The sequence below is a fragment of the Pseudorasbora parva genome, chromosome 12, assembly GCF_024679245.1.
Source record: "Pseudorasbora parva isolate DD20220531a chromosome 12, ASM2467924v1, whole genome shotgun sequence".
Taxonomy (NCBI): Eukaryota; Metazoa; Chordata; class Actinopteri; order Cypriniformes; family Gobionidae; genus Pseudorasbora; species Pseudorasbora parva.
The window spans coordinates 6,540,858-6,567,783 of NC_090183.1; the positions used below are offsets into that span (position 1 = coordinate 6,540,858).

Genomic DNA, 26,926 nt, shown 5'->3' on the forward strand with positions numbered 1-26,926 from the left:
GATACGATATTGCAATTAGTGTGTAAAATCTATTTAAATTACATAATTTTTTTTAAAAAAAGTACATACTGAGATTGATACCATTTATGTGTTTCACATTCTTTCTGGGAAAAGAAAGCATCGCTACAATTTCTGAAAGTGACTAGCAGCGTTTTAGCAAAAATTAATGTCACAAATCTGATAATATAATTTTAACATAAAAACAAACAAAAAACATAATTGCAAATGTAATGCAGAAACGAAACTGAACTGAAGGGATCACGCACATGCTTTCAGAGAGGCGACTTGTGCACGTTTCGGTGTGTGTGTCAGACAGCAAGAGACTGAAAGCTGTTGTTTTTCGCAAGTTATTGTGTTTAATAACTCTTTATAAGTCAAATAAGTAAAAGTTGTGTGCCCAGTCCATTCCCTGCAATATGCATCGCAGCTTTGACCTAAACCGTACACTTTTTCACAATGTTGAAGTAGCCTATTAAAATCATTCAGATAGTGCCGTTGCTATATGCATATTGCGCTATATACATTTGCGATATTTCGAAAATTTCAATATTGTGCAGCCCTATTACAAAGTTTGGCAACTATCTGAAAAAGGGTAAAAGGGTTTTTTGTAATGTTACTCCTTGAGCATGAAAAGGTTAGCCTGACAAGCCAGACCCACATCAAGACGTTTGGTCTGGAAAGTCACCATAGACAGCTCAATCCGAGGGGCGGGATAAACGGTTGTCTTTCAAACTCCCTCTGCACGCGATAGGATAGCGCTACAACCAACCAGAGCAACGAAGGTGAAACAGAGCTCGCTGACTAATTAAACATTCACCGTATCCGGTCGGCTAAACTACGAACACATCTTCCCTTTTTAAGAATGACTTCAGTGCCGCTCTTTTTTCTTTTCTCAGAGAAAAGCTTAACTCCAAGTCTTCCAGAGTCGCGGTCAAAGCTGATTCGAAAGACCGCCGTCGTTCACCAGTTTCTGTGTTTACTAGAAGCACGCAAACGCAACTCGGCCGTCGTCATTATGGCCCCGCCCGCCGACTCTATACATGATGTGATTGGGCCGTCCAGATTGTGAGGAACACAGCTCAGAATGGTATTGAGAGTTCCTAGACGACACTTGCGGGCAAATTAAATTTGCTGCCGCTAGGGTGCGTCTAGATTTCTAGGCTATGAAAAGGTCGGAAAAGTTACAAAGTCACTCCAATGGGAGTTATTTTCTATATCAGTGTCACTGTTTCTGAACTCACTGAAACACCTCCATTACAACATTCTTCTGGCAACAAATTCAGCTGTGTCCTTCCTAGTCCTAGGTTCGGTTTACACCTGCTATTAAGAGTTTTGGTCAAACAGATCACAAGTGGATGACTCTAAATACAAGTGTAAATGGGGCCTAAAATGCATTTTCGACCACTTTCAGAGATAGTCAAGAATGCATTTGACTGAATTGCTTTCGTAATGTAGACATGAACGTGATTTTAATGGTAAAAGACAGTTAAAAACAGTTAACTGTTTAACAGAAAGTTTCCATACTATATAACTAGGGCTGGGCGATAAAACGATAACGATAATTATCACGATATAATTTTCCTCGATAAAACGATAACAACAGGTCGATAAATTCTCGATATAATGCTTACGCGCTATGCGTAATGCTGCGCATGCGTATTGCAGACCGGGCGTCTGGGTGCTGCACGCGGTAATGTTTACAGTCTGTGGCTGACAGGCTTGGAGGATCGGAGATAAGTGGAGCGATAAAAATGAGCAATAGTGAAGAAAATGCAGCGTTCACGGCCAGCTCGGAGGACACAGATATCGTTGACAAGTTAGTTCGCTCAACTTCAGTGGTTTGGAGATATTTTAGCGATCCCATCCGACATAAAACAGAGCGACGTGCGTGGACTGCTTATCATAGGTTCACGTTCACCACACAGAATTTAATTATTAAATTATCGTGTTTCTTCAAAGTCCTTCCATATAACATGCAGCCCAACACAGCGGTGAATCTACATTAACTACCCAGACAGCATTTACATCTGTGCCAGATCCGTTTTCGAATCAGCAGATTCGCGCAGCAGTCACACTCACTATGCAGATCTGCACCAACTTTGCGCCAGACCTGTCTGTAGATTGAACTATGGCAGTCCGTCCGGCGGGCGCGGCGCCGATCCGGGGCAGCTGCGCAGACCATACGCGCCACAGCTGAATTGAGTCCGTTCGGCGGGTTGGGTGCCGAACCGGGGCAGCTGCGCAGACCATACGCGCCACAGCTGAATTGAGTCCGTCCGGCGGGTGTGGGCCGGACCCCAGCAAGAGCGTTCACGTTAAGTTTTTGTTCGTTTGGTTATTTTTTGGGGGAATCAAAAGTGGTACTCAGGCTCCCTTTAGTGGTACGCAGAGGAATCACTAATTTAAAGTCCCCTTTAACCCAGCGGGCACCTTGACGTCAATTTGACGTCAAATATTAGTCAAGACTTGACCAATATTCTGTAGGCCTATGCACCATTTTAAATTCAGTTTGGAAATTAATTTTTTCCAGTGTTAACTGGGTGAAAATCGGAAGTTAATCCCACACTTAAATTGGTTTTATGTATATGTAGGACAAAATTTTTGACGTTTAATTTACATCAAATCAACGTCATGTTTTAGACATCAAATTGACCTCAATATTTAGTAATTATTTCATTTAAGTTTATAACATTTTTCATGACTAAGGCCTTAAAATGCATCCATTTGGCACAGTTTCCTTCCGAGCCGTTTTGGATTTGTAAAATATTTGACATTAATCAATTTTTTTTAAATAGCTGCGTTTGCAAAAACAAAAACAAAAACATCCTAAATAATAAAAGTGCCATTATCACGTGGGGTGGCATTTTGCAGTAAAATGTAATGTGTTAATTATAGATGTGTCTGTAAATGCTGCGTGACTTGAAGTGTTTTGGTTTTAATGTGCGTGCGCATTGAACAGTCGAGAAGATTTCAAACACTGAAGCGTCGCAGAGTTGCCATGGATACGATGCAGCAGCAACCGACAAACTACAAAACTCCCTCTGTTGTTTTTCCCCCACTGCTTTCAGGTGAGTTTATTTTCTCTAAAGTTACACAAACAATACACACAGCTTTTCCTAACACTTTTCTTACGTGTAATTGACACTCTTCTGTTGAATATTTACTTTATAGAAATGTAATGTTATTAATTGTCTTCGAGAAAGTTCGTTAGCATCCCAACTGTTTTCAGAGCAGGTAAGTTAAGTTAACGTTAACAGTTAACGTAACTTAAGCTCTTATTAATAAAATGTGTTCTTTTAATAACATATTTATGGGTAGATTAGAGCCGAGGTGTTGAACTTGACAGTTTTGTAAAGGTTTTGCTGGAAATTGAATAGGTCATTAGGGCTTATTCATTTAATGTTAGTTAAATGTGTGCGCTGTTAATCGATGAATGCGAAAAATGCGAATGTGAAACTGGTTAAAATATATATACAAATGTTCTGTGATTTCAGGAGGGACAAAGTAACCACTATAACATTACAGCAATTATCCCAAGATTACAACATTTCTGGAGGAAGCTGCTGACAGAGAAGTAGGAAACACAGGTGAGCTGATAAAGTTATAATCTCTGATCAAGTAAAAAATAATGTTTTACCAATATTTTCCACCTATAATATCACCATACATCTATCTTCTTTTTATTTTCTCAAATTATTGGTTTTATTTATTTTGTTTTAGAAGGCTTTGACATCCAAACGTAAGTGACACTGTATGAACAATATTAAAGGTGCACTATGTAGTATTTATATATGTGTTATATATTTTGTTCAGTTGAGTTCTTACAATATCCCAAATGTTTCCAACTATTTGTAAATTGTGAGAAAATTGCTATTTTAACCAAGGACCCGTGGCGTTTCAGCATAGCGTTTGAGGGAGTCACCTGTCAATTGCGTCATATCTGTGCCTCGGCAGAAGCGCTTTACTCTTAGCAGTGTGAACAAGTGAATGCATAGAGTAACGTAATAACATAATTTTAAAACACACTCAAATGTATCTAATATGATAAACAGAGGCGCATACTCATGACCGGAAAAGCGGAAATGGTGCACAGAACAGTGTTCCATCCCGTCATGATAAAAGTCCCGGTGCTCACGAGGCGTGTGTTGTTCATCTCATTAACAATCGCTCCAGCAACCTTGCTAAGCTCCACAACACTTGGACCTGCTCTGCTTCCTACTACATTAATGTTAATAATCACATTCATGAATGAGTCCTATCCCGATTCTTTTCCACCGGCTGTGAGATGAAGACTATATGGCCCAAGGTTCTGCTCTTAAACTTGGCATCATCAAACTACGCCTTTGTTTTTTGCTTTGCATTACATCATGTATAACCTTGTGCACACAGAAAGTATAACACTAGCTTTAAAGAGGTTAAATTACTTTGTGAATTGCTATGTTACTACAAATGATGGTTGATGAAAGTCTTATTTATGCTCTACTTTAAATGATGTGAAACAAGTAATACAAAATATGCTCCATCTTCATTCAGGTTCTGTACAGCAGTCAGGCCCAGCATCTTCAGAGGCTGATATAAAACATCTCATGAAGAACCATCTTCGAGCTGCTCCCAACAGAAATGAGGGAATGGGACGCCAAAATGGTCAGACAGCAATTGATCTGTGTTCAGATTCAGATTAGGAAATTGTTCAGAAATTGTATTTAATGTGTGTATTGTGTCTGACCTCAGCGTATTTCCCTATTGTACACCACAGTGATAAATATATATTGTGTGTGTGTGTGTGTGTGTGTGTGTGTGTGTGTGTGTGTGTGTATGCTTGTTTTTGTGAAATATGAGGACATTACCCATGTCCTCACTTTTCAAAAGGCTTATAAATCATACAGAATGAGTTTTTATAAGAAAGTAAAATGCAGCATGTTTCCTGTGATGGTTAGGTTTAGGGGCAGGGGCAGTGTAAGGGGATAGAAAATACGGTTTGTATGATATGAAAACTATTACGCCTATGGAATTTTTTTTTTTTTTTTAATGTTCTAATTTTTTACACTGTTTATTTAAAGGGATACTTCACTTTTTTCATATTAAACTATGTTATTCCCTTAACTAAAATGAGTTGATATATACCTCTTTCGTTCAACACGAATAGTTGAACGACCAAGTATGGTGACACAAAGAAAAGGAAAAGTGCCACATTTTATTTTTTGTCCTCATACTTGATCGTTCAACTATTGGTGTAACTGTATTTAAATAGGGGAAACTTCTACTTGATCTCTGTTTGGTACAATAGTGAATGAACTGGGCTTAGTGGGCTAAGCTAAATGCTATCAGATCGTCACCACGCGTCAGAGAGATTAAGAGCACACACTGAGACGAGAGAGGTATGTATCAACTCGTTTTAATTAAGGTAATAACAGTTTAATATGAAATAGCGGTGAAGTATCCCTTTAAATTTGAGTTATGTTGTTATATTTTCCACTATTATTTAGATTTTTTTATTATCAGTATTATTAATGTTCATATATGTATTATTATTTATGTTCCTATCTATTATTTATATTCCTACACTGTCAGAAAAAAAGGTACATTGCTGTCACTGGGGTGGTACCCTAAGTAGGGCTGTGGCAGTTTTTTGCTGTGCCAGTAAACATGCATGACCAAGGGGGTAATCTAGCGCTCGGAAAGCGTTCCCCCCATAGGGGCGGCCATTGCTAACCAAGCCATCACCTGCTGTTAGCGTCCCTTTGACTCCCATTCATTTTTGAGTCACTTTGACAGTGAATAACTTTACATCTGAGGCGTTTAAAGACTCCATTTGTCCATTGTTTATTTATAAAGAAACACGACAATGCATAAAAGGCTCCGTTACCTTGTATCTTACATTATCGCCCGTAGAAGCTGTTTTTGTAAAAATCGATTGCGTCATAACCAACGCGACTCTGTGGCACAGTTGAGAAATTACCTTATAGACAGGAGGAGACGCTCAGAGACGGGAAGTTTGTGCCTCTAATTGACCTCATTTTCCGCCGTTGACGTCTATGGGATAGCTCTGTCCATTTCTTTTACTGTCTATGTGCATGACAACCGCACCACCGCGGTAGAGCGCCACCGCGGTGCCTGAGTAGCACCGGCTGTGGTCAGCTAAACAATTTTTTTTGTATGTGAATGCTGTTTTACGTGGATATTATGACATGAGTGAAGCACAACGCTTTATTTACTAAATAAATAATAGGTTCGCAATTAAATGTTACCTCGCAGCCAAGGAAACATAATGCTGAAGATTATACTTTAGATTTATACTTAGACTATACCAAAGAGATACTTAATTTACATCTCTTTAAGATTTGGGAAAATAAATATGAGATTCCATGTCCAGTAGAATAAAATAGAGTAAGCCTATTCGGGAAATCGGGTGACTAGATTGGAAAACTCAAAGCTTAAATTTGTCTCACTTCACAATGTTTACCTCTCCTGTTTGACATGAATGTTGTTTCCTTGGCTGCGAGGTAACATTTAATTGCGTACCTATTATTTATTTAGTAAATAAAGCGTTGTGCTTCACTCATGTCATAATATCCACGTAAAACAGCATTCACATTAAAAAAAAAATGTTTTTGGTTTGGCCGACCACAGCCACCACGTTACTAATACATGCTCTTAAAGTACCGATATGTACCTTTTTATGTTACTAATATAGGGGTGAGTAAGGTACAAAGGTGTACCTTTTCACTTTTGTACCTTCGGGTACTGCCAATGACAGCACTGTACCTTTTTTTTTCTGAGAGTGTAGCTCTGGCAATATTGTATGATTTATGTCAATAAAGCAATTTTTTTATTTGAATTTACAAAATCCAGTATTGTATGAAATGTATGTATGTATGTATGTATGTATGTATGTATGTATACTGATTAATAAAAGTATTATTATTAATTTTGTGTCATTATTTTGGTGGTCAAGAAAACATCAATGTGTGGATGTCAAATTGACGTTTAGTTTTTGACATCAATTTGATTTGCATTTTGCCCGATCGCACCCAACAAATGTGCTGTAAAATGTGTGCACATTAATATTGTGTTCAAAATAGGTTTTACTTGGTTTTGTATTTATTTATTATATATATTTTTTTGTCATTTGAATACTTAACATTAATCTTTTTTCTCTCACTTGATTATATATTGGTTGGCATTGTTTTGTGTTTTCTTTTTTTTCATCTGGATTCACGTAGATGGTTGTTGACCGTTGTTCATACTGTTCTCTTTTTGCCTTTTTAAAATAAAATAAAAATATTTTGAAATGTACAAATTGTGTGGGCCGTGTTTGTCTGATAGCTTAAATATGCATCACAGACCAGGGCCAGATGAGCCCCAGATGTAAAATATGAGTAGCGGATCTGGGCCAGATCCGCACCACACGTCATGGCTTTAATAACTGTACTGGGCCAGTTCTGGCCCAGATCTGTCTCTGATCCATAATTCCAACCTGTTCCGGTATTGGGCCGTTGGAAAGGATGACCCCGGCGCAGGTCCGTTTAGCGGACCTGCGCCAAATGCTAATGAAGACCTGGCCCAAATCTGGCCCAAATACATTTTGCTGTCTGGGTACATTCACACACCGGCTTATTACCTTGTTAACTGTAGTGGGTGACTTATTTACAACAGGCTAACGTTACCAAACTATAATCACTAAAACATCGGACTTGTACATCGCTATCATAATTGTTTGTCTTTGGTGATGTATTAATGACTCCGCATCGCCTGTATCAAAAGAGAAATAATGTCATCTGGTGTTTAAAATGAATAAAATAGACTAGACAGCCCTTACTGGAGATCCACAAATACTGAACTTTTCTCTCTCCCGACCAGCCCACTGTCGGTGAGGTGTGTTTGTGTGTGTGTGTCGGTGAGATGCACGGTGGACCAATCCACTGTGAGGCAAGAGAAGGGGCCTCAAAATGTTTCTTAAAACGCTTTTTTTTGACCGATTGCGTTCTTAGTGTTTTACTTAGACAATTAAATATATAAACGCTCAATATTGCATTATTTGTTCTGTTTCAGCTGCGAAAATCGTTCACAGCAGAACCGCAACGCGTCTCACAACAACGTGTGTAAATGAACGATTCATTGTTTGAATGAATCGTTTGAATGAACGACTCAATGACTCGCTCATTAAGACGGCCACCTGCTGCCACCTACTGGTGGTTTAATTTGATCTTTAAACATACTTTCCAACATGTCTTATTTGTCTATTCAAAACTACAAATCTCAAAACATTATTTAATGCTGTTGTAATTTTTCAGTGTAAATTATTTAATTTGATTGCTAACAGCCCTTATAGTGTTTTATTTTAATTAAATGTATTGATCAAAATTACAAATATAAAATGAAACATGAAGCTTAGCCTATAGTTAATAAGATTAAGGGAAAATGCCCTTTATAAAAGGTGAAAATATCACAAATTTCAAATGATTCAATAAAAATAAAAACCACAAATATGCAGATTTAAAAATGTCAAAGCTGATTGAACACTGGTGAGAATATTGCTTCAGAATAAATTATATTTACAACACACACACACACACACACACACAAACACAAACACACACACACACACACACTTTTCTGGACAAGCTAATTTTTTACTTGGACAAGCTTGAACGATTTACTTGTTCGAAGGACAAGCACATGAACATGCTTAAGCCCTGTCAAGCTCTGTATAATGATATATTATTGATATATAGTGTTGAGTAAAAAAATGCTGACCACAGTTAAGATTTTAATAAATAAATCTACCTCAGTTTAAATAAATTGTTCACTTGTTTGGGAAGTGTTTGTCATGTTTTGACAATAAAGGATAGTTTAAAACTACAGCTAACTGTCTGTTTTCTACATATTTCACTCAGGAGCAAAAATATGCCTTTAAACTTTAAAGAAATAAAGATTTTACATTTATCGTGATATTTATCGATATCGACTGATATGCTAAATTATATCGTGATAATTTTTTTGGGCCATATCGCCCAGCCCTATATATAACATAAATAACTGTAATACAGTTAATGTAATTTTACAGTAAAATACCGTTAAATTGACATTTTTTGGAAGTGAAAAGGAACAAGTTGACATTCCCAGAATTCCCTGCGTGACTCTTCACATTTCATTCCGAAGAATCTCAAAGTGCAACAAAAGGGAAAAATTACAAAAAAATGAATAACAAGTAAAAATATAGAATAATACAAACAATCAACCAACATTATTGGTTGATTGACACAATATTAAAGGTTTCGTACAGTAATATTCTATTTCGCTGTCGCTAATGTCATCGCACATTAGTGCCCTAATGGCATTATTTAAAAATAAATAAAAATGGTTAGTTTTATTAATAAAATCTAATGAGTCAAGAAAGAGATGTTTGAATCCATTAGCTGATTTTACTTGTGAAAAATTCAGTTGAATTTCAATTCATTGTGCTGTAATTGTATATGCCACATACTGGCAAGTATCCAGGACTTGCCAATATGTGGCATATACAGTTAGAGCACAAATTTCCATATATATAAAATACTGTGTAATGTATAATGAGTAGTATGCCCCTGAACATATCCAGAGACTGCCTTCCTTGTTTAAAGCATCATTGTTTCTCTGACTGTAAGCACCAGTAGTGTTGTAAAGTGTGTTAACGCTCCTCCTCTGGCTAAATCTGCACAATGTTCCTGTTTGCATAATAAGTAGAGTGCTGATTGCCTAAATCACTCTGAGCAGCTCAGGGCGAGCTTTAATTTTAGAGCTCATATGGAAAATCGAACCCCCGCTGAACAAACTAAATGTCATGATGTTTTATCCTGACAGCACATACAATAATACTATTATTACTTGTTTGCCACAGTGAATTTATCCTCAGATGCTTTTCAGGCCTTTCTATTTAAAAAATCAATAATCTGGAAAGGATGTGACATTCTTTTCTAAAGTTTATCCAGTTAATCCCTATATTCACTATACAGTTCAATATGTGTCACATGACTAAACATACGTCACCGATTTCACAGTCCACCCAACAACACAAAATCAGTGTTTTCAAATGTATCTACTTGGGAGAGCATTTTCAAATGAAAATAGATGGTGTTTGGACACCCCTGTTCGATAGATAGATAGATAGATAGATAGATAGATAGATAGATAGATAGATAGATAGATAGATAGATAGATAGATAGATAGATAGATAGATAGATAGATAGATAGATAGATAGATAGATAGAGCTGCTCTTCATAATTTGGCATTATCCTCTCTGCACATAATCAAAAGCAGAGGTCACACCAAGGTTAATAAGTGGGCGTCTCACTCGATGTGCACTCACTCCCACACACACACACACACACACACACACTGTGCTTTTTGGCTTGGTAACTTTTCATACGTCATACAGGCTCTATGTTTGAAAATGTTTTATCACATGCTCACACACACATACACACACAAACACACAGTGCATGTGCCATGTAACCTCTGGTAACATCACTGGATTCTTTTTCCTTTGGGCTGATGGGTGTTTCACATGTGCATGTATGCCATCGCTGAAAGCACTTCGACATGTGACTCGAAGGAAGGAAATGTCTTCTGCACTAACTGATCTCCATTTATATGATAATAGGCAGCCCGAGGAAAGCCAATTAAAGTGACAGCAGCCTGGTTGTTTTAGGCACGCTTTGTCTCGTGGTGAATAATAGAAAATAAGGAATGGTTCTGTTAACAGCTCTGTGGCCACATTCCTGAAAAGCTTTTGAATTCTAATCTTTTATAAATGTGTATTGTATTTTATGTACAAAAGGGGGTTTAATTTAAATTATTATTTTCAAAGTGGCAGTAAAATAAACCAGATTAAAATAAAGAGCCAAAGTCAGGATTGAAGTGAATTAAAACTCATTAAATACATGGCCAATCCTTGATACTGAGGTTTGTGATGTAGATTTTTCCCTCCAAAATGATGTCACTTCCTGCAGGATGACAAAACAAAAAAACTAACATGATGGAAAATGATATTAAGGACACAAGGGAACTATAAAGTAAATGTATTAGCAATGAAAAAAAACACTATTTTTCTATTCTGTATAAAATTCACTTATTTACATTTAATTCTAATATTGTGATAAATTAGAAAACTAAATAATGACCTCCATCTTTAAAATTGCGACTAGTGTTTTATCCAATATTGGACATACGATTGGGACATGAAAATGTTTTTGCACAGTTGAAATGAACCGTCTAACCCAATCTCTGTAAATGCACTCAAGCTGAAACAGAAGTTTATAGCAAACACATAAAGCTAATGGTTTCATTGAAACTAGCCCTTTTTTGGTGGAGGTTTGTGATGCAGCCACCATGACTTTAGCGGTATAAATGTTTGGCAAGTGCTTAAGGAAACGATCACAGGGCATTTACATAACAGATGGCGCCTGATGGTAATTTTCACGTGCAATTAACTCCATTCATGAAGACGGCAAGCTCAAACACCGCATTACGAGAGTGTTTGTGGGTATATGTTTTATGATGTTGGCTATAATTGAGAAACAAGAGGTCATATGACAGATTTTGTGGATTTGGCATGGATATTTGCAGTTTGTGACATACTGTTGTTCTTTTTGACTCTCTAATCTTCAGTATCATGTACTCAATCGCTTTATGCTTTCATATGTGCTGATAAACGTAGTACACAAAGTAGAAAGGCGAGGGGTAAGTGGAAATCCTTGTGAATATGTGTAGACAGAACAGGGCTATGTTCCAAAAACTAGAGAGCTATCTATATAGGCAGGATTTTAAGGGGCCATATGCATGATCCCTCAAAAGCTTTTCCCAAAAGTGGAGGCACCTATCCAATGCAATTCCATTCAAGCTCCGCAATTAATGTGTTCTCTGGAAATCAAACATTGATGTCGCAGGTCCATGCTCTACCGGTTTATATATAGGAACTAATAAGATTCAATGTTTTGAACACATTTTAATGCAGCATATTGCATGCATCATTTATGGATAATCCAATTCAAGAATGCATTGAAATAAGCTCTTTGTTGCATTGCAATTAATTCAGTATTAAATCATTATAATAATAACAGTAAAACTGAATTAGAAGGGACAGTTTTACTCATTATTTGTGTGTAATATGCCATCATAAGCTTAAGCATTGCCTATGTAAACTGTGGACAACTAGTTAGCAGTGTTATTTTAATGTCATTTAAATCTTATTGTAGTTTTTTTTGTAAATTATAGTTTTTATTTTTGTCATTTACATTTTTACCTTTAAAGTTTTAGTTATTTTGTTTTGTAATTTTTTATTAGTTATTGCTTATATATATAACTTTAGATTATAATATTATTTAGCTATAATAACCCTGCTAGTCAGCTCGCTATAGTTTTACAGAGCCGGTCTGTCAGTGTGTGTGTGGTGTACGCGCGCACGCATCTGTGTGTCTGGGAGCGAGTGCAACCAAGCGTGAAATGATTCTGTTAGTGTCATTTCTCTCTCACACACACACTTCCCGCATCCACATGGCGGCTCTGCATGCTGTGTGTGAGAAGGCTGTGATGGCTCCCCATGGCCTCTCACATCGCAAGTTGTTTGTGTATTCTAGCATTTCTTTTGAAGGCAAGCAGAAAAAGGTAACATTTGACAGAGATTTGGAAGCTATTTCATTGTCACATCAAACTCAAAAGTGAATTGCTTTAAAAAAAAAAAAAAAAGTATAATGATACAGTGTTGTACCCAAATTTTGAAAATAGTCAAGATTTACTCTTAACTGCTAAGATTTACATTTAATCTGTTTGATGCTTTTATCCAAAGCGACTTACAAATGAGGACATCAATAGAAGCAATCAAACCAACAATAGGGCAACAATATGCAAGTGCTGTGACCAGTCCCAGTTCAAGCACAGTACACGTTTTATTTTAATTGTTTTTTTAAATAATATAATAGCAAGTGTTAGTATTTATGGGTCAAGTTTTGAGGAAAATTCTTAAAACTCATTCTTTAACTCCAAAATTGAATTCTTAAACATCAGCAGGTAACACATCCTGCACTGTTTCTGCTACAGTAATCATGATCCCTCAGATCATGCCGACATTTGAATCTAATATTACAAATTTGAAAGGACTATCTGGTCTTTCTTTTGCAGTATAGACCATTATAGTAAACATTGTGACGTTTTTGTGGGCAGAGCTTAGCTGGCGGCAGAACAATTCCCCTGATTGCTTTTTAAACAATGACTGGAGTAATTTAAACTTAATATGTAAGGTCACTCTCTGTCCAGGACCGTGACTGTTATTTTAAAAAGTTCACTTTATGCAAGCAACTGTTGTGGGTACTTTTGTGTGATTTTCAACAAAAAAAATCATGTCAGTTTTTAATAAACACATATCACTTTTTTTAATAGCCTAATGTTTGTACTCTACAGTACAGTTTTAAGGGGATATATATGGAGGATCAACTCTGCATAAAGTAAAAATAAAATGAATAAATAAATAAATATACACATATGAAAATGAATAAATAGATAAATAAATGTGATATTAGAAAAATAAATAACAGAATAATTTGATTATAAATAGCATAAAAAAGGTAAAATTCACATTAAATATCTAAATTTCTCATTTACTTTATGGTGAAAACATGAATGTGCATAGTTTAGATAATTATGTGCTAAATGGACACGTACAATACTTAAAATACAAAGATTTAACAGATGAGGTTTGTGTAGTACGATCCGAAGTTCTGCCTAGCCAGTACCTGGCACGCTCACTCCAGTCCACACGTTTTATTGCATTTATTCATCGTTTTATTTTTGTCTGGCAGTAGCTGCAAGTATTCTGTAAAATTAACATTTGGAGCCTGTAATCGTCGATTCTTGCACCCAAGAAAACTGAAGATGACATTTTGAGCTCAGTCTCTGTGCTGGTTTGTATTGGCCGCCTCTAGTTTTCCCTCTAACCTCCAGCAAACGGCGTGACATAATTGTGACGTCTGCGCAAAAAGGTCTATAGATCAGAGATTATTACTTTTTATAATTACATTTTTGGAGCTTATCTAAAATTTGATCTGTTTTGCCACAACCTCAGATTTGATCACTTAACAAACCCTCTGGTTCTGCTGCAGACACTTCACAGAATGCTGAGCAGCTGAAAAAGGTTAATTACTCAATACTAAGACCACTTATGGATGATAATTGATGTGTAGGAGGTATTATTAAAGCAGATGACACTTTATAACCCACTTTTATACATAACCTACATCTATGCCCAACACACACACACACACACACACACATACACACACACACACACATGTTGGTCTATGTGGTTTACAGGGACTCTCCATAGGCGTAATGGATTTTATACCGTACAAACCGTATTTTCTATCCCCTTACACTGCCCCTGTCCCTAAACCTGCCCATCACAGGAAACATTCTGCATTTTTTCTTTCTCAAAAAAACATAATTTAGTATTTAGTAACCATTTGAATTATGAGGACATTTGATATGTCCTCATAAACCACCTTTATAGTGTAATACCAGTGTAATACCCATGTAGTTATACAAATTTGTGTCCTCATAAACCACATAAACAGGCTCACACACACACACACACACACACACACACACACACACACAAAAGAAAGAAACAGTCAACAGCTATGAGTAAGCAAAACGTTTGCATGTATAAAACATAATCAAATTTCATATTTGCATAAATATCTACTGTATAAATATATACTTTCGTACACAAAACTATGATTTTTTTTAGGATTCAGGATGAATACAAAGTTCAAAAGAACAACATTTACAAATAGAATAAAAATTGGAATCTTCTGTAACATTATAAATGTCTTTGGATCAATTTAATGCATCCTTGCTGAATAAAAGTATTAATTTCTTTCCAAATGTGTGTGTGTGTGTGTGTGTGTGTGTGTGTGTGTGTGTGTGTGTGTGTGTGTGTGTGTGTGTGTGTGTGTGTGTGTGTGTGTGTGTGTGTGTGTGTGTGTGTGTGTGTGTGTGAGTGTGTGTATGTGTGTGTGTGTGTGTGTGTGTGTGTGTGTGTGTGTATATATATATATATATATTTGGTGCTTTGGTGCTCTGATACTTTTTTCAGTATTTTATGTTGAATAGAAAGTACAAAAGAACTGGATTTTTTTATCATTTAAATCTTTATAGCATCATAAATATAACTTATGATCAATTAAATGCATCCTTGCTGAATTCAATTATTCATTTATTTCAACATTTCTTATTGACCACAAACATTTCCTTCCAGGTAAATTCAGTTTTGGTGTCTTTAGGTCAGGCTTTGTGGTTAGCATTGTCAGTTCTATTGGGAACTCTTACTGAACAGCTCTCTCCAGGTGTTCCAGAGCTCCTTGGCTTGTCCTCTCCTGAGCCTTTCTCTAATGAGGGGTCAGGTTTATGACTGCGGCCGACAGAGACTAATTCTGACCCCCTGTTAACAGCTTCTATCTGTCACCGCCACCGGAGTCGATATCATTTATCACTGCTCACCCTTTCCCTTTTTTCTCCCTTTTCTGTCTTTTTCAGTGTGTGTGAGAGAGTTTATTGTTTCAATGATCACATTAAAGGGACAGTTCACTCAAAAATTGAAGCTCTCAAATGCATTAAATAGGTTCAAGAGTGACAGTAAAGACCTTTATAAAGTTACAAACATTTCTATTTTAAAAGAATGCTTTTCTTTTTAACGTTCTATTTATCAGAGACTACAACATTTCAGCCGTACATTAATTATAATTGTTGGTTATGTTCAGTACCTGTTTAGTGATGTATGTTTATGCTAGAATATTAATAAATAAGGGTTTATTTATTTATTTTATTTTTTAAACAACAAAAAACATCCATTTCTTGTCATTATGGGCCAGCTCTTTGCATTAAAAAACTACTGTCAGGATTTACTAAAGGCACATAGTGAAAAGGCATGGACAGGGTTATTTTTGCAGCTGCTCTTATTGCATATGCATTTGTAGGAGTTTCCCTTTCAGATGCACTTTTTATGGGAGGAGAGTGTTTAAATGATTCATGCAAAGTGATTTACTAAGGTTTGCACTGGTCAATTTACTGGTAATTGTGCCATTATTCTACTCCCAAAAATGCACGTCTTAAACCAGATGCTAACTGATAGCATCTTGATTGGTCATTATGGAAATGATCCGGCTGTGTCTGTGTTATTTAATTTGTGAGTCGTCAGTAAATCACGTTGCAGAACTCCTGTCGCTTTTCTGGAATTGCGCTTTCATGCTAATTTGCCCTGTTTAGTAAATCTGGCCCAAAGTGCGATGAGTTGGCTTGTGCGATTTCTGTTTCACCCTTTAGAACTTCCGTCAAAGGAACATATCGATGATCCCTGGCTTTCATGGTGTATTGAATTACTTTTTAGTAAGCAAACTTTTAAGGGTGGAAGGGTTTTGCGATTGAGACTGACCTAATGGCCTAATCAGTGCCCAGCTAGAGAGCTGATTGAGACGCACTGTTTCCACCAAAACTGTTTCCACCAAAATATTAAACGTTTATAACATTTATAATAATAATCAAAAAATGTTTCTTGAGCAGCATATTAGAATTAATTCTGAAAGATCATGTGACTGAAGACTGGAGTAATGATGCAGAAATTTAAATAGATTTTAATGGATGTGTAGAATTTTGTCATTTTAAATTTGTGCTTTGAGAATTTTGAGAGCTCTGTCTTTCGGGCTTTGCTGGTTTTGTGATGTGCATGAATGGCCAGTAAAACTAATAATTGTCTAAACTGTCACTCACCTGCTTGCTAAGTATGAAGAAGAATAGCAATGACAGGGCCTCATAGTTATTTTACATTTCTCTGCAGTCAGATTCACTCATTACAGCACTTGAAACTGCTATTCCTCAAACATTGTTTTTCTTATTCACAATTTTATGCAACTATTTTAGGTTAATCATTAGCATCTTTTATGGGAATTATTTAAAAAAGTACATTTAAATTTTAAATCAAATTAAATTAAAACGTTGTTAAAAAACAATTTATAAAAACAGCACTTCTAAGGATGAAATTATTAGTGATTGGAAGATCATGTTACCCACTCTCTCTTTCAGGCTCATTCAGCAAAATGAACTAAACCTAATTAAGTCATTTCTTTAAGTTGTTAAAATGTTATATGCAATATCCAAATTCCCTGTATTCTTTCACTATGCAAAACCAAAAAGTTTGAATGGAGAATGGAATGTACTTTGTATATATATCTATATATATACTTCAACAAAAACCTTTATTTTGTCAAAAATACCGTGATCAAAATTAGAGAACAATAACCAATGCAGCACAAAAAAAAAATTACAACTAAAATGTGATGCTTACAGCAGTCAAAAATTAGTAAGTATAGAGCGCCTTGCTTTGAATGAGCTCCGCACATCTGCGGCCACAGGACATCACTACATACTCACACTGCTCCGCTGTGATCTTGGTCCAATCTTCTTCAGTCTCTTACACAGTTCGGTAACTGTAGTGGGTTTCTTAGCCATAACTTTGTCGCCTATGATTTTAAATAGATTTTCAATAGGGTTTAGCTCAGGCTCGGGGCTGGCCATTTCATTATTTCAATGTTCTCACTTTCAAGGAACTGCTTTACCCATTTTACAGTGTGATAGGGGGCATTTTGCGGGCTGCGGGCTGATTGGGAGATGCTTGCAGTGAAGAAACCGCATGTTGTTGAAGGAGGTTCTGATAAAAAGGTTCTGCCATGTAGCTGTATAATAGACCCAACTCCTGCTGCAGAAACAGCCCCAAAACCATGCCACTTCCTCCTCCATCTTTCACTGACTTCTTTGGGCACTTTGGGTTCAATCTTTCCCCAGTTTGATGCTGAACATAATGTTTCCCATCAGACACAAATAAATTAAACTTGCATTCATCACTAAAATGAACTTTGGACCACTTTTCCTCTGTTCACACAACATGCTCCTCAGCAAAGGTTAGTCTAGCCTTTTGATTCTTTCTGCTGATGAGAGGCTTGGTCACTGCAGAGTGAGCTTTCAGTCCGAATTTTCTTAAATGTCAAGACACTGTATGGCAAACAGATCCTTACTGTGTTCAGCTCTGAACTGGTGAGTAATTCCAGCTGCAGTGTTGAACCGACTCCGCATTGTCCTGTCCTCTCGTGCATTGGTCTTGCGTACCTTTTGGGGCACTTGAATGAATTATTGTCTTTGTAAAGCTTCAATATTCTAGAAATTACAGATTTGGAATGACCAATTTCTTTTGCAATAGCTGAAAGGGTCATCCCTTTGGCCTTCATCTGGACAACCTGGTGTTGTAGGGTTTCAGTCACCTTAGAGCGGCTTGCCATCTTGCAATGTCAGTGAAAATTGGAAAGTTTGCTTCAAGTTAAATAGGGTTAGCCAGATTATTCCGGCAATTAGCACCAAGTGCCAGATTAGCACCCAAAGTTTGAAGGTATCTGAAAGTGTCCTCTAATTTTAAACAGCGTTATTTTTCAATTGGTTCAAAAGGTCATGGTAATATAAGAATATCCTCTAAGTTTCAGAGCTGAAAACTTCCTTGTTAGTGAAAGAATGGTGCAGCACACCGATGTGAGTAAAACATGTTTTGATGGCCCGGCAGGCCGATTAATCTCTTATTCCATTCTTGTTCTGCTATTCTCTCTCTCTCTCTCTCTCGTTGACATCTGAAGGGTGGCGCCCGCGCCAAACGTGTATGTGTGTGCGCGCGGTTCGCGGTTCGCGCCGATCTTGCGGTCTATGTGTAATATAAAAATAATAGTCCAATCAATCGCGGGTCTTAATACATTAAATTTAATACATTGTGTTTGTCTGATAAAGACGTTTACGAGACCTATGATCGAGATAATCATTCTGGTTGCTTCTTATCCAATCCTAGCCGTGGGCGTTTACTTCCAAGTCTCCAGTGCTGCACGCCCACCAAAACCCAGCGTTTTTGGAGAAGCCTCAAAACCAGTGTAGAAAATAGCCTATTACCTATTAATTATGATGTTTTTTAATGTAAAAACCACACAAACATTATAAGTTAACCTCAGACAACAGTATAAAAAAATAAAAAAGCCAGTTCATGACACCTTTAAGGTGTATATACTGTACTTCAGAATATATTTAACTTGTGAAATATGCTTAAAATAGGAAGATGGCAGACAGCAACTGCACTCCAAAGCCAAAGGTTCTCTGATCAGCTGTTCAGTGTTATTTATTGCAGTGTTTCCCATACATAGACTAATTTGTGGAGGTGCACAACAGAATCAACATCGGCAGCCACATATTGAGTTTTTTTTTTTTTTTTTAAACGCTATTTAAAAAACCTACGCAGCGTATCGTTCAGCTGCATTTCCTTTCCCTGCTATCCCCCTGTCTGTCACTCTCGATCACTCACTCACTCACTCACGCACACACACTCTCACACACACACACACACACACACACACACACACACACACACACACACACACACACACACACACACACACACACACACACAGACACACACACACTCACTCACTCACTCACTCACTCACTCACTCACACTCTCTCTCTCTCTCTCTCTCTCTCTCTCTCTCTCTGCGTTGCATTCGATCATTGTTGACGACATTTTGCGACATGCGTTCATCTCGAGGCAGCATGCATGGTCACGTAGATCTTGGCGCTCTCAATTGTTGTAAATGAAACAGCTCTCTCAATACATTTGAATGGCTTAGCGGACAGACAACAGCTTCACTTCACTATACAGTTAATTGCTTCCAAATGGCTTTTGAATCTGTGGATAACACTGTATTGTTTTGACAAAATAGCACTTTGTAATGTTATAATATCAATGGTTGCACTTTTAGTAATCATGTATATTATACTTTTATTTGGTCATTATGCAAGATTGTGAGAAAGATTCGCCTTCGCTTTCACGATCGCGGAACTGGAAAAAGCGTCAGCTGAAAAATAAAATCTGTTTTATGCGTCTGTGGGGTACAATCTAAAAGAGGCTTGTGCCAATAACACGAAAGATGATTGGCTACAATACAAGATGCATGCTGGTCTTGTAGTTGTAACACAGCGAACAATAGTTGGACTAGCGAAAGAAAGAACCACCAGACCATGGAATAAACACACGCGTGCTGCAGGAGGCTAGCCTGACGTGGTCATACTCAATTCTAGTCAGAATATGAGTCTGAAACTGCTCCATTGGGCTGTGATTATGGGGCGTGTTTCAATCGAACCAGGAAAGACATCAATTGGATAGACCGACAACCAATCAGAGCAACGAAGCGACGCATTGTCAAATGTCAACATAGTTCAACTGCACTGTGTTGCCAAGTCCACGTTTTTTTACGCTGGTTGTTTTCTATGTCCGCGGGTTGAAGCGACTATTATGTGATATATAGACCCATGAGTGTGAATTTTAGCAGGCAACCTTGCCAAAATAACACATTTCCCAAACATTTTTGTTGTAAAAACTTGGCAACCATGTCTGCACGCGCGCTGGAATAAACAATCTTTGCCGGTGTTGTAAAAAAATAAAAGAATTTAATGATACACAGAGTACTTACCCAACATGATCATCATTTCTGAGAGAAATTGTGAAGGTGAATGCATGTACAAACAAGCTCTCCGTTTAGGATTTGAACAAATATAAGCCCCTTAGATGACGTGCATGATTAGGTTTCTGTTGATCATCTGTCCGTCATCGTCTAAAGCCCGCCCTGATGATTTCATTGGTCCGAACAGTTTCTGTTCGGGGATAATGACTCCTCTATGGATCGAGGCCAGACCGAACGGCCCGACCTAAACATTTTGTGGGCGGGGCTAAGTTCGGCTGGCATCCAGGCTAGCGGGAGCATTTCAATGAGGCGTTACATGGACGTAGGAAAATTAAGACCTGTTTAACATTGTTTAAGAACTAGATTGCAATGCTTCCGCAAATTTAATACTTTTTAGGCCTTACATTTGGTACAAATTGTAGTTTTGGTCTATATGGCTAAGTTTGCTCTTCATGACAACTGTGAGGGGGTGATTTTTTTTTAAGGAACTCATTTGTTTACATTATATAAAGACTTAAAGTTCTGCATAATTAAGGGCGTGGCCCCTTTGATTGACAGGTGGATAGCCATTTATCTGCTGTTTGTAGTCATTGCGTCACCTCAGCTCCGCCCACGTTTCTATTATTCGGGCATGATGCGCGATGACGCTGCCAAGATGTAAACGTCTCTACCCAACTCGTCTCTACTTTACGCTTCAAAACTGCACTTCAGAAGGTGACGTCACAGACACTACGTCAATATTTTTCTACAGTCTATGGTTGTAGCTGAGACTAGAAGAGTTTAGTTTGAGTTGTCAACATGTTTAGAAGGTGCTCTTTTCAGTGCTGCAAATTCACTTTGCATTCATTTCAAAAGGATGAGGTCTCAAGCTGGAATTGGTAAACTTACACCACTGTTACTGTTCTTGTGTATCAATCACTCAGGAAAAGCAGAATTTCAGATATGGTAATGAGTGTTTGGTTATCAAAATGCATTTTAAGCTGTCGACTAATCACAACAAACTGGGCCATCTAACCAATCAGAGCAGAGTAGACTCTCAGAAATGCAGGGTTTAGAGAGACTGAATCCTTTAATAAACCGTTTCAAAAACTAGGAGAAAAGAGCTGATGCTGCAATGTATATTATGAGGAAAATTAAGGTGTCTTTTTTTGCCATGGATGCATGTAAACCTATGGTAGGAAAACTCTGAAACAAAATTACAAACCTTTAAAGGTCCCGTTCTTCGCGTGTTTTCAAAGCTTTGATTATGTTTACAATGTGCAATGTAACATGAGTTCATGTTTCGCGTGTAAAAAAAACACAGTATTTTAGAATGTTATTCTGATTGGGCCAGCGCTTCCCGTGTTGTGATTGGACAGCAGCTTAGCACTTTGCCCGGAAAGGTCCCGCCTCTTACCACAACGGGGAGATGCAAGCACTGAATGCCCGCTCTTCTCCACGTGGGAGAGCAACAAGACCACGCCCCCTATTTTGCGTGTTCTTGTGGGCGGAGGGTTAGTCAACAAACGGTTCTAGTGACGTCATTACATCCCTGCACTTCCTGCTGTAGTCCAAACCGGCCGTTCACTGAAAGGGAACTTCTGTTAAATAAAATATCTCGCTTGGCATTGAACTTTGAGCTTTATAATTTTACAGGTATTATTTATGCTCTAACAGCAACATTACACACTAACTAAAGTTTGAAAGATGGAATCGCGAAGAACAGGACCTTTAAAATAGTATATGAAGGGGACTTTAAAGGTATACAGGGATTCTCATTTTGGGTGAAAAGTTTCCAATCTGACGCGACAGAACAAAGACTGCAGCAGTTTTGAGAAACTGTACTGTATGTGCAACATTGTGTTTGTTCTCTTCGTTTCCAGGCTGTGCTCGTTATTAGGACTGTAACAGAAAGGCACAAGGGTTGTATCTTCCATTATTTGTAATGAAAATATCAGGCAGGTGAAGCACAAGCGCACAGCACATCTTCTGTAATTGACTCATTTATTCAGGTTAGTCGCCCGTTCGTCTGTGGCCTGTGATGAATTAAACACCCGGGCCACATCCTGTCCATAACGTGTGTGTTATTATCAATATGCCACACAGCTCTCCACAAGTGTGTTTCTTTTCAGTAATCATCTCTGTCCTCAGATTGCCTGTAGCCCACTGTTCATCCCTCACTGTGGTAAACGACACCTCAAGGCCAATAAAACATGATAATAAAGTCACTGCTATCAAGATTTAAATCACATATAACGCCCAGAGATAACAAAATCAATGAAATCTCGTTATTTTTGGGAAATTAGTATCTCAAAAACATCCCTTTATTATTTGGAGATTAATCCTCAGAGGGATATGCTATAATTGGATAACATTATTTAGTTTGACGACTATTGCTATTTATAGTCTACTTTTACAAACTGGTTTTAATAAAAGCCATTCTGACTGACTGCTGGTAAGGTACAGGTCAGGAAATGAGTCTCAAAGGATGCATGTCTTAATTCCATTTCCTCCAATTAGATCACAATTATGACACAAAAGTTATGAGATAAGTTATAATTATGAGATAAAAACTTTAAATAATGTAATAAAAAAAAAGAATGTTGAAATAATGAGATACTAAGTCATCATATAGATTATGACATGCAATTATGATGTATTTTTGTCATAATTATTACATTGTTGTCAATGTACTGTCAATATGTAGATTTTGTCAATTACTTTTTAACTCATGATTTCTCATTTTTGTCATAATTATGACCATAATGTATCATAATTATTATTTAGTAATTCATATTATGTATTCATAATTATGAATTATCTCAATTTTGAGGTTTTATTTCATGATTGTGACTTGATTTCTCATAATTCTATTTTTACATCGTTATGACTTAGTATCTCGTAATTTAGAGGATTTATCTCATGATTATGACTTAGTATTTCATACTTTTTATAATTATTATTGTGTTATCATTATGGCTTACCATGTTTATGATTCATAATTTTGACTTGTCATAGTTATTTTTTTGTCATGGTTATAAGTTTTCAAAAATTTTATTTTTAATGTGGAGTATATTATATTTTTAATGTCAGACTTAGTTAATATACTTCTGTTTCACCAGCATCTCTCTTCTCTGACTCCAATAAATCATAATCATCTGTTTTAATAACAGATATGTGCATTGAATTATTTTGTACTGAAAGTTTAAGTTTTGCTGAACGTTAAATGTGTTTATTACAGATTGTAGTATTATTCAGTGACAAGGAGGTAGACTTACCTTAGCATCTTTTCAGCAGTGGACAAAAATATGAAAAGATCCTGTAAATGAAGTTTGGAGACATTTCTGAAGTTAATGAACCGTAGAGAACAAGATAAAAATGTGGATTAGAAATGGGATTATTGATCCCTTTGTTTCTTCTTTTATCACTGGGTGTATATTCAGGCACTTTTAGAAATGTGACTTTTATCCAAATATACTGTGCATTTCTGCAGAAAAAAAAGCTTTCAAATGATATTCAAATGTTATAGGGACAAAACACCTAAATTATACAAATAATTGACTGCCAGTTCAACATCAGAGTTGTGGAGAGAGAGAGAGAGAGAGAGAGAGAGAGAGAGAGAGAGAGAGAGAGAGAGAGAGAGAGAAGATGAATTGAGAATTTGATTCCCCAAGAGGCACTCAAGATCTTTAACCTCACAGTCTCCCGGGAAGGTCAGGGTTAATGGATGATGAAGAGTAATCTCATGCTGAATTAGAAAGAAAGTGTGCACATCTCAAAATAGACAGAAATAGTGAGAATGCTGAAATGTGGAGTTCTAAAAATTGTAATCATAAATAAGAATGAAACCGGAAAATATTTCCAAGAACAAATCTCTCTTTAAAGGGCTAAATGTGCAATTGTCCTATAACAAAACTGTTTAAAAATGAGCTCATTTTTGTGCTAGTTTGGTGCATGTTTTATTAAATCAAACTGAGAAGATGTGTTGAGATCACAATGAATTATAAATCCTGAAGGGGGGGCATTTATTTTTCCACAACTTTTCTGCATAATATTAACTCTGGTTGAGAGCACATGATGTTTAATGAGTTGTTTTGCTGAACTGTGTTTGACTGATATTTAATTCAAAATGCAGTTTATTTAGAAACATGCAAAATGCCTTCTTAGCCTAGATTAGCCGAAGTAGGTTATTTAATGAAATCATTATCTCATGGATGCTGGAAATGCACTTTCATGGCTGTTTTGGCATGATTTTCAGAGGGCAGAACTTGCGAATGGAGAAGCTTGACAAGGCCGTCATAAGTAAATCCTAATATATTGTGGGTAATAAAGTTGGCATAAAAGAGCGATTTGCATTTGAGTATTTTGGGGATGTTTTACCTCAATAACTGTAAAGAAAAGACATTTATTGAAGTGTTATTGACATTATACCAGAGCTGCCTTGTTTGCCATTGTCTGATGTTTGTATACTGTAATATTTACCCATAAAAAATGTAGGCTACTATCTACTTAATTAATTAAATTCTTAAAAACAGCTATTAAAATTAATACAATAAAAAATGTATTTAAATTGGCTAATGACCCCCAAAACACACACAAACCAATTCTGTGCTGTGTATTTTCTGGGAATCAAATGAAGACATTAAACATTAATTTAATTTATATTTTAATCATAAACTGTAATAGTTGTTCTCAAATGAAATGTGAAGTACAATGCTCATGAAGTGAGTTACAGTTCGATGATATAAATTATATAAATTATACAAAATATTTATTATTCATCAGCAGATCAAAAAAGCATAGATTTGGGCTATTTTGTGATTGCAAACTGCTCTAAATGAAGCTGGTTGAAAATTGACAGACTAAAAAAAAATATATTAAAAAAATCTTCAAAAAGGTCTCATTAAAACCACTTAGCTTTTCATGCATAGATGTACCCCAGTTAACACAAATCATAATTATTAGTGCCCACAAATAATAATAGTAATAGTAATAAATAATCTTTTTGAAGAATTTGACAGGCCAGTTACCATGCCCAATCATGTTTTCTCACTTAGAAAACTATAGCATACATATGTTATACGTATATAGTTCTAAATTACCAATAATGAGTACCACATTAGTGCTATTTGCCCTGTAAAAGCATATGCCCTTGAGCATATATTAACACATGACTTTCTAGAATTAACATAATATATTTATTTATTTATTTGTTTGTTTGTTTGTTAATTTATTTGTTTATTTATTTATTTATTATGGGCTAATAATGGGCTCCATAAGCGTTGTAACAACATCATGTAACAAGGTGGACAAACTTCATAGAATGTGAATGAGAATTGTAGAATGTGAAACATAGAATGTGCTAAAAATCATAGGTTATAATACCATTATAGCTTGACCATTATTATAGACAGACAGTGTCTCCCTCCAGCCTATAAATATATACAGTGAGGAAAGTAAGTATTTGAACACCCTGCTATTTTGCAAGTTCTCCAACTTAGAAATCATGGAGGGGTCTGAAATTGTCATCGTAGGTGCATATCCACTGTGAGAGACATAATCTACCAAAAAAAACCAACTCCAAAAATTCACAATGTATGATTTTTTTAACTATTTATTTGTATGATACAAATGTATGATACACCTGAGAAAATCAATGTTAATATTTGCTACAGTAGCCTTTGTTTGCAATTACAGAGGTCAAGAGGTCTTTACAGAGGTCTTCTCTAGATCAGTCAGGTTTCTGGCTTGTTGCTGAGTTTGAGCTCCCTCCAAAGATTCTCTATTGGGTTTAGGTCTGGAGACTGGCTAGGCCATGCCAGAACCTTGATATGCTTCTTACAGAGCCACTCCTTGGTTATCCTGGCTGTGTGCTTCAGGTCATTGTCCTGTTGGAAGACCCAGCCTCGACTCATCTTCAATGCTCTAACTGAGGGAAGGAAGTTGTTCCACAGAATCTCGCAATACATGGCCCCGGTCATTCTCTCCTTAATACAGTGCAGTCGCCCTGTCCCATGTGCAGAAAAACACCCGCAAAGCATGATGCTACCACCCCCATGCTTCACAGTAGGGATGCTGTTCTTGGGATGGTACTCATCATTCTTCTTTCTCCAAACACGTTTAGTGGAAATATGACCAAAAAGTTCTATTTTGGTCTCATCTGACCACAGGACTTTCTCCCATGACTCCTCTGGATCATCCAAATGGTCATTGGCAAACTTAAAATGGGTCTGGACATGTGCTGGTTGAGGCAGGGGAAACTTCCGTGCCATGCATGATTTCAAACCATGACATCTTAGTCCCAGCTCTTTTCAGGTCATTGACCAGTTCCTGCCGTGTAGTTCTGGGCAGATATCTCACCTTTCTTTGGAT

The 26,926-nt window shown here is 36.8% G+C and overlaps 1 protein-coding gene and 1 long non-coding RNA gene across 4 annotated transcripts in view; both read left to right on the plus strand.

Annotated features, from left to right (window-relative positions):
• LOC137093439 (transcription factor Sp5) overlaps nt 1–26,926 on the plus strand; it is a 67,362-nt gene that overhangs the window by 31,463 nt on the left and 8,973 nt on the right. The gene's annotated exons all lie outside the window — the stretch shown is intronic.
• LOC137093438 (uncharacterized) lies at nt 2,746–4,772 on the plus strand. The gene is made up of 3 exons (XR_010908455.1): nt 2,746–3,234; nt 3,495–3,587; nt 4,534–4,772. It is a non-coding gene; the product is annotated as an uncharacterized lncRNA (long non-coding RNA).